General features: G+C 34.6%; 1 long non-coding RNA gene across 1 annotated transcript; it reads left to right on the top strand.

Moving 5' to 3' along the window:
• Nucleotides 1–2,081: 2,081 nt before the first annotated feature.
• On the top strand, nucleotides 2,082–5,050 carry LOC145052786 (uncharacterized). The gene is made up of 6 exons (XR_013684190.1): nucleotides 2,082–2,290; nucleotides 2,922–3,371; nucleotides 3,462–3,596; nucleotides 3,696–4,546; nucleotides 4,639–4,697; nucleotides 4,788–5,050. It is a non-coding gene; the product is annotated as an uncharacterized LOC145052786 (long non-coding RNA).
• Nucleotides 5,051–9,704: the final 4,654 nt, after the last annotated feature.

Below are 9,704 nucleotides of genomic sequence, written 5' to 3'. Positions count from 1 at the left end.
TGGCAAAATATTATTTAGAATAAATAATCTTAAACAAGTTGTAGAATATATCTCAAGGGTTCCGTACATATAAAGAACGCCGAAATCCGAGTTATAACGAAGAAGTTATGACCCGTCGAAGTTTAGCGACGGAACCGGCACGACACCGCGAAGACGTAAATAGTGAATTTATGATAGAGCGACTTTTAGCCTTAGTAATCTAAATGAAAGTCGTAGAATATGTTAACCTGAGAACGTCCATAAAAAGAACGCCCAAATCTGACTTCGTATAAGGAAGTTATGATTTTTCGAAGTTTCGGCTTAGCGGTGTACAACCCGAAGTTCGAGTATTAGATCGAGCGGTTTTTAGCCGACACAACCTAAACGAGAATCGAAGATCTCGTTATTATTAGCGTAACAATAAAAAGACAGACGAAAATGGACATCGGATGAAGAAGTTATGAGATTTTAACGGACCAATCTTGTCCCCGCCTGTTAAAAATATAACTTTAAAAATAAAGTCAAAATTAGCCGACGGAGTCTAAACGAAAGTTGTAGAGTTCGTCTCCACCTACACGTGGATATAAATAACATCAAAAATGGAGTTCGTATGAACGAGTTAAAAATTATAATAGCATATTTACGTATTAAAATAAAGTATAAATCATATATACGTACACATATATACATATGTATATATCATTAGAAAGGTATCGACGATACGGTCATTATAAGACTAATGTTGAGTTCTTTCGACATTAGTTTAGTACAAATATCATTAAATCTATTTAAAATAGTATTATAAAGGGGCGTTTAGTTGTTTATATAACTAAAAGGCCATTAAGTAATTATGGAGGGTAGTTTTTGAAAATTCAATTAGTATAAATAAGTGCCTTGGGCTCTCATATTTTTTGTACCATTCTCTTGATTCAAGAGTCTTTCTCTTCTTATCCCCCGAGCATTTCGGTCCCTCGTGATTCAACTTCTCTTTTTGGAGTTTTAGTATAGTAAGGTAAGCGCTGCACGAATCTTTCTTAGAAAGATTCAGCGATGAAGTTCTGCCCCTGCAGAGCCCGACTCCTAGCTAAAACCCCCTTGTAAATAAGTTATGCTTACCCTATTTTAATATAGCTTATATTTAAAATTAGTATTGTTATTGTGAACTTATAATAAATATTTGAGCTATTACTATATAAGTATCGTTATAATATCTTTTTAACTACTCGCGGTACGGGGAATCCGGTTTAAAGGGCTGCATAGGGTTGTTGGATTTCAGAAGTGCAATATGCCAAAATGGTCCTGCCCTCCGGTGTTTTATGTCTGGCCCCTGTCTGTACGTAGTGGTTGGAAAGTATTGTTTAGACGCTTATATAATAATAATAATAATAATAATAATAATAATAATAATAATAATAAGACTAATAATTAGTCACGATAAATATTAGATTAAAATCTAGTGGTAATAATAGTAGGTTTCGTCGAAGGAAATTATTTTAAAATAAACGAAGCGCTGTCCGAGTACCGAGTCACCACCTTCTCAGGTGAGTGCATAGTTACTTTCATCTTACACATAGATATGAAGTATTTAATATAAATTACATGTTGTGAGTGCATAGTTACTTTCATCGTACACATAGATATGAAGTATTTTATATAAATTACGTGCTATGTGTGCATATTATCTGAGTACTTGTTGTCTATGCTAGATGAATGATTTTATACATGTTTTAAATGATTTAAACTGTATATGTATTTTATATCTACGATTAGGGGTGAGCAAACCCGAACCAAGAAACCGAAAAACCGACGAAACCGAAACCGAAAAAACCGAAACCGAATCAAAACCGACGGTTAGGGTTTTAAATTTTTAAAAACCGATTTTTTGGTTTCGGTTTCGGTTTTTACCCAGAAATCGACCCACTAAACCCGAGAAATCGACCTCTCTTTAAAAACCGAGAAACCGACCCATAAACCCGCAAAACCGATGATTTTTACTGACCTTTTTATTATATATATATATATATATATATATATATATATATATATATATATATATATATATTAAAAAAAATAAAGATGAATAGAAGAAGCCCTTCGTTATTTACTTATCCCATTTTCGTTTTGCCCTACTCGCAATCGCATTCCCGCATCGGCGCATCTCCCAGACTCCCACTGAAGTGAAGAAGCTCCTCAGGCGTTCAATCGATCGCACAGTCGCACACATCTGAGGCTCCGAGCCTCCAACGAGACCGGAGCCCAAACCTCCGGCGCCATCAACGAGACCTGCAACTCCTCTGTATCGTCAAATACGGTTCGTGTTCTTTCTGAATTCATGTTTAACTGTTTAAGTTCATCCTAATTTTTCTGATTTCATATAGAATCTTGTGTTTATGTTATGAATTTCGCTTGTGAGTTGCTGTCTGGTTCGTTTTTTTTTGCCTAATCTGTGTTCGTTTTTTTTTGCCTGATCTGTGTTTGTTTTTTTCCTGATTTCTGGAAATTGTTGGTGTCTTGGTGAATCATCAAGATATGTGTACTGGTCACTGTTCAGAGATACAATAATCATGGTGGTTTGTATCAATTTGATGCATTGCATTTTGTTTAGAGAAAACTACAAATATGGTTCCAACCAAAATGTTTAGTTGTTTACTGCTTGCCTACCTTTACTTTATCAGTTTCCTTTTGTTTTTGTTATTATTATTATCATTATTATTATTATTATTTTTATTTTTATTATTATTATTATTATTATTATTATTATTATTATTATTATTATTCAGTTTATTGCTGTGAAATGTTGATATCAAAATAATCAATTTGATGCATTGTATTCTGAAAGATGTGAATCTTATTGTTTGCATATAGAGTGTTGAATTGAAGCTTCTTATTATCTAAAACTTTTTGGTTTACATATGGATTGGTGATTGTTTTTTTCTATGTAGATGGAAAGGTCTCAACTAGATGCACAAACTGTTGATGTTGATGCTCCCCAAACCGTTGATGTTGATCTTGATGTAGACGAAGGAGATGATGAAGTAGTTGCAGATAATAAGGGTGGTGGTCATAGAGTATCTTGGGTATGCCAACATTTTGATAGAGATGTCATAAAGAAGGGTGCTAAGAAAGTGAAATGCCCATATTGTTCAACAATGATGTGTGCAAATTCAAAGAAAAATGGTACGAGTGCAATGGGAAATCATTTAAGACTCTATTGTCCAACATCTCCTGTTTATGACCCTAAAGGCAAAGTTGGTGATACGAAAAAACAATCTGTGTTGAGTTTCAAAAAAGTGGGAGACTCGGGGGCTACTTCTTTGGAAGTTCATTCCTTCAGCCAAGAGAAATGTAGGAATTCCTTAGCTCGCAGAACAGTATGAGGTGGCGTTTGATAGGTATTTTATATACTATTAAGTATGATATATATATATTTTTTTTATAATTTACATACTAATGTTTTTATTGAATTTTATTTTGTATTGTAGGCTTCTTGTGATTGTTAGTGGTTTTAAAACTTTTTGTGGAAGTGAGGTTCATGATGGTGAAGTGACTACGAGAAAAAGAAGAAGAAATGAGAAAGTTGTGGGGACTCCCGATGCCGACGATTGGGAGGTTGCTAGGTATATATATATATATATATATATATATATATATATATATATATATATATATATATTACATCAATTATGAAATCTGATATTGTTTAATTGCTTTGGTAGGTATTTTATCGACTATTTGATGATCTTTTACAATGTCACAAAAAAGATATCCGGGTCCAAGTATGTGACAACAAATATATTTTTTAAGGAACTTGTGACAATACAAGCAAGCATAACTAGAATGTGTGCAAGCACAGACGAGAAAAAGAAAAGGATGGCAAAGTCGATGAAAGAAAAATACGACAAATATTGAGACAACATTGAGAACATGAACTTCATGCTTCATATTGCTATCGTTTTAGATCCCAGCAACAAGATGTGTTATTTGGAGTATTGCTTGGAGTTGATTTATGGTAAGAATTCTACCAAAACAAAAACAATTTTGGAGCATGTCAACAAAACACTAGAGGACTTGTTTCAACACTTTAAAAACAAGACGGAGAGAGAAAGATGTGAAAAGACAAGGAGTGCATCGTCTTCTACACCTAGTTATTTTGATTTTGGGCATGGAGTTGATATGGAAGACGATTTTGAAAGGTTTATGGAACAACGCGGGCATGGGGTTAATAAAACAGAGCTTGAGATTTATTTATCAGATGGGATGGAAAAACAGGCGGAGGATTTCTAGATTTTTGGGTGGTGGAAATCTAATTCAACAAAGTTTCCTGTACTTTCTGAAGTGGCGAAACTTGTTTTAGGAATGCAAATCTCCACAGTTGCATCAGAGTCGGCATTCAGTACTGGCGGGAGGGTGATTGATGAAAGTAGAAGCTCCCTTACACATGTGACTGCCGAAGCTTTGATTTGCGCACAAGATTGGATACGGGACACCCCAATTGATATCCAGTTTAAAAATATGACGACTTTATATATGGAAGAGACGCGAGAGAAGTTGGTGCCAATAGAAACCGGTAAATATTTCACTATTTTTTACATAATTATAAGTTCGTAATTATATATGTTTATAATTAATTAATTACATACTATTGTTTTGTGTTTGTAGAGGAATTGAGGTGTGGTCAAGGGAGTTGCATGGATGAGGATTTCACTTGAATTTTAAAGGTTTATAACTTAATTATTATAATTTTATACTTTTACACAAGTTTATTGCTCAATAATCATTGATCAATACTAATGTTTTTTGGTTTGTAGATGAATGGGGAAGTGGTGAAGAGATTTACATGGATGTGGATTGAAGATTCGTGTTTGCGTGTTTTGGACTTTTGGTTGTAATCGACTATTTGACTATTTCGGACTTTGTGTTTTAGTGATTGCGTGTTTTGTTGTAATCGTCTAATCGACAATTTCGGACTTTGTGCTTTAGTTTGATTGTGTGTTTGGTTGTAATAGACAATTTGGTTGTAAAACTCATGTTTTTTGAAGTATTTAACTTCAATTAGGTGTTTTTTGAATTATTTAACTTATTGCTCCATTTCTGGAAAATGGGTTTAAACCTAAAACCCATGGGTTTAAACCCAGAAACCGTAAGTGTATGGGTTGAACCCAATAAACCGAGAAACCGCCCAAACCGATATCAGAACCCGAGAAATCGAACCGACCAGAAACCGATGCCATTGGGTTCTAAAAACTAGAAACTGATCATTTATGGGTTGGGGTCCAAAACCGACCCAAACCAACCCATGCACAACCCTATCTACGATAATGTTGGGGGTAAAACATGGGTAGATGTAATAGATGGAATATGAGTTGGATGATGAGTTGAGAGGTGTTATAGACCACGAGTTAAGGGTGAGAGGTGGACGATGTAAGAAGCTTTTCCCAAATGATGGTCCCGTCATTCAGCAGAGTATGGATGACAACCACATACTATTCTAGACAGTCTAGTGGAACACTAGCAGGCTCGCAACCTGTAGGTGTCGTGAACGATGTGTTCACCCGGTGTACTCTAAACCCTGGTGTCCATGCAGACTTGGTGCCTAAACCTTGGTGATCATGCAGACTTGATGCCTAAACCTTGGTGATCATGCAGACTTGATACCTAAACATTTGTGATCATGCAGACTTGATGCCTAAACCCTGACGACTATGCAGACTTGGTGCCCGTTGTGTAAACCGTGGCAATGATAGACTTCGTGCCGATTCCTTAGGATGATCCTTAGGAATGAATGAACGAGGAATAGTTGATTCTTAGGGTAGATCCTTAAGACTAAAGAAGATAATGGGGATGGGTAATTGGGTTGATTGTTTAAACATAATAATTATATTATTGTGGGTTGAAAACCCTATGTACTCACTAGGTTTCCCAACCTGACCCACTCAGTTTATTTATATCACATGTGTTGATATGAAGTGACATTACACTGAGAGATTAAAGAGATATAGATCACTAGTGTAAATAAATGTAAGTTCTGTTTATGCTTATGTTTCTGTATTGATGATGACATCCCAAATGTTTTAAAATAAATAAAATACGTTTCTTCGGAAATGCTTTGATAACGTATTTATCGTGTTTTTCTGGGAATAAATTCCAAAACATTTTTATTAAAAGAGGTACTCTGATTTTCATAAAGCATAAACAAAATCGGTCTTTTCTGGCCGTGAAAATAGGGATGTCATAAAAACTGATTTATTATTTATTAGGATCTTTTTGAAGAAATCTTACCTTAATAACCTTTCTCATTTCTTGAACTCTAAAATTAAGACTTTTATTAACAATCAAGAACACAATTTACAATAGTTTCCATGTATATATAAGCACTACATCAAAACAAATGCAATGTTTCTAAACAATTGTGACTATCCAATCTGATCCGTTGTGATATTTCAAGCCTTCAATTCTATCTGAAACACAACATCCTTTCATGTAAACGGTTGAATCTACAATCACTTTCTGCATCACCAAATCTGAAAAAACGCTATGGAGAGATCTATAAAAGCAACCATCTCTTTGTTTGCTGCCACACATCATAAAGTTCGCATCCTTAAAATTGATTAGAGCAATTAATAAAAACAAGCTAACATTTAAACAAATAACAAGCTAGCAAGTAATAATGAGGTGAGCCAGAAAATCTATTTGAGAGGCCGTGAAACCAAGATTAGAGACAAACACAAAAGAGACAGAGATACCAAAGGTTGAAGAAGTGAAGAGAAATCCTTTTGGAATCTCAGTATCCTCGATATATAAAATCAAAATTTTCAGAATCAAATAGAAAACACTATCTACAGACTATAATCCACAAATTACAAGAATCAAGAATTCAGAAAACAATCGAATATTAAACAGAAAATCGAAAACTACAAGAATCATTAATCGGAAACAACATATAAAATTAGAAATCCAATTGGATATTTAAAATCAGAAATTAAAATTTACCAGAATAACAAACTTTGATTGTGCAACTGCAGCTATGGGAAGATAGGTTATTCAATCGTCAATCGACAACAGGCATAGGGTGGAGGAGGACATTAGAGAAGCAGGAAAGTGTAGTCGGTGGCTCTGCTTGGTAGGCCGTGGGACGTCAATCATAGGTTGGAAGAGGTTGGTATGTTTTGAGCAAAGGAAGGATTGGCTAAGGAATGAGATGAATGGTTTTTAGGGGTTCTTGTTTTGGTGATTGAGAAAGAAAGTGATCTTCAATTTGAATCGGGAAGAGTCCGGATGAGATAAAGATAGGAAGCGATCCATCACCAAAGGACAAAAGGGGCAGACCATGAAGATGACCCAGTCAGGAGCTTTTTTTCCTTGGACCAAGTTTGAGGATTTGGGAGGGTTATGGGCCGAGTTAGGCACTATAATCATGGCATCAAACACACAGACTCAGACTGAGTCAGCAAAAACAGAATCTGACTGGACTGGGTCAGAAGGAAATCAAACAACCCCTTAGATTGGTTATGTCTTGAAGTCCAAAAAACCAAAAAATTTAATCGAAACTACTAATATATACGGGATTTGGAAGAGACTAAGATGACTTATTTAGATGATATGTTTATTACGGGTGACAATTGGATCGGGTTCGGATTAATGGATTAACCCAAAAACTCAAACACATAACCCAACTCAACCCATGAAATAATCAGGTTGACGGTTCAGAAATTTTAACTCTAACCCGTTTATTTACATATCGATTTGTGTCATTAGATTAGAACACCCATACAATTTATCACTTTTAAAGCTAATATATACAAATACAAAGCATTTGATACAAATAACTCGGTGCATGTGTTAATGGACTCATAGTTAGCGGCCCATTAAGAATGGTTGAATACTTTGAAGTTTAATAGCCTACTGGCTCATTTGATATGGTACGGTCTTTGATAACTGGTCACTGATACCAGGGTTTCAGAAAGTCATAGGATAAGGTGCCGACATACGCTCTGCCCAATTGGAAAATTTCTTCGACGTAAATCGTCTTTCTTTCGCTATCAAATTTACACTAATCAACTGAATTATTTCCGAATCAGGTAATTGATTTCTGAGTTTTGAAACTTGGTATTTTGGGTGTTTGTTTCGATATCGGTTGGACCAGTTTACAATAAGAGATACTGTTATTAATATTATTTTCTTTTTGTGTAGCATATATGGGATTTTAAGAATGTTATTCATGTTCTAATAGGTTATATGATTCTTGTTAAATTGCGAAACAGGTACAATTTGGTCCAATTACTGTTACTCAAAGGTTGGTAACCATGAGATTTAGCTCAAATCACATGTGTGGTTAGTATTAGTTTGGCTGAAATCTAATGACGATAATTTTATTGGTGAACTTTTTGTAGATCGGTATAATATACGAGATTTATGAATCTTAGATTTGGATGATTATTAATTTTCTAGAAATATACCCCACTGGTTTGGGGAAAAACTTACACTTCCATGGATTATGAATAAAGATATTTTCACAAAACGGGTTTCTCGATCTTCGTATTAAACATCTTCAAGTTTTAGAGCTTGCATATAAGCTTGTTAGTGGAACCATCCCTTGTTTTCTAGGAGAGTTGAATGTCATGGTTAAGAGAACTACATTTGCAGACTATTGCTAAGGGAACAAAGATCCATGACATGTACTTTCCTAGACAACGAGGGATGGTTCCTGAACAGCCTTATGTATTTTCCAACGTTTGAAGACTTGCAGTTTTGCACAAAGATCGAGGAGTTCTACCGGTGAAGTTTTATTTGAATGATTTCTAAGGTGTAATTTGTTTTCCAATCCATTGGGGTATATTTCCAAAAAAATTGATATTGTTCAAAACTAAGACTCTTAAATCTCGTAAAGCTTTTACTTTTGAACAAATAAAGTTAGCGTCATTTGGTTTTAACCAAAGTAATGTTGAAGTATTAAGAGCTATCAAAATTGGGCTAATACCTCATGGTAACCAATTTTTGCATATTCTCAAATTTGTTGCATGTCAATACAACATGAGCTGCACTTTTGAGAGATAATTGAGCAGATAAAACCAAGTTTAGTCAGATGACTTGCTCAGAAGGCTTAGGTCCCCTTTGATAGTTTCTGTCTGAGAAAGTGCTGTCTGGTAAAGTTTTCTGACTGGGAAAGAAACTATGTTGTTTGATTGTAAATCTGATTGACTGTGTTGAATGATGAAAAAAAGTAATATTTCAATAAAAAAATAAATTTAAAAAAGTTAATTAAAAAAATCAATAATCCAATAAAGAAAGAAATAGTCGGGGTTTGGTGTATAATTGTTTTTCCAACCCATTCAGCCAGAAAGATATGGTTTTGGGGCTTTCTGGGAAAGACATATCTTATCGAAAATACCTTTTCTTTTGTGCAAATCAAACAGTCTTTCCAGTCCATTTAGTCAGAAAGATCTGTTTGGACCTGAAAGATGCGTATCAAACGGGGCCTTAATTTTACCTCTTTTCTTGAAGTACATATTGTGATGTATAAAAGGTTATACTTATTTACCTTTGATCATAAGGCTATAGCGTTGTCAAGTTTGGATTCAGATATGACGCTATTTATTTGCATTTATTTTGATCATATGTCTATACGAATTGGACCGGATTATCATGAGGGTTGGCAAGTAGTATAAACGGATATGTCATATAAAAGTATCGTTTTGGACCTTGTAATGGTTTGTTTATATTTGCTT

Source organism: Lactuca serriola, chromosome 5 (assembly GCF_051521515.1).
Source record: "Lactuca serriola cultivar US96UC23 chromosome 5, Lser_US96UC23_V15, whole genome shotgun sequence".
Classification (NCBI taxonomy): domain Eukaryota; kingdom Viridiplantae; phylum Streptophyta; class Magnoliopsida; order Asterales; family Asteraceae; genus Lactuca; species Lactuca serriola.
Note: the sequence above shows the minus strand (reverse complement) of the source record. Positions and strands in the feature narration are given on the sequence as shown.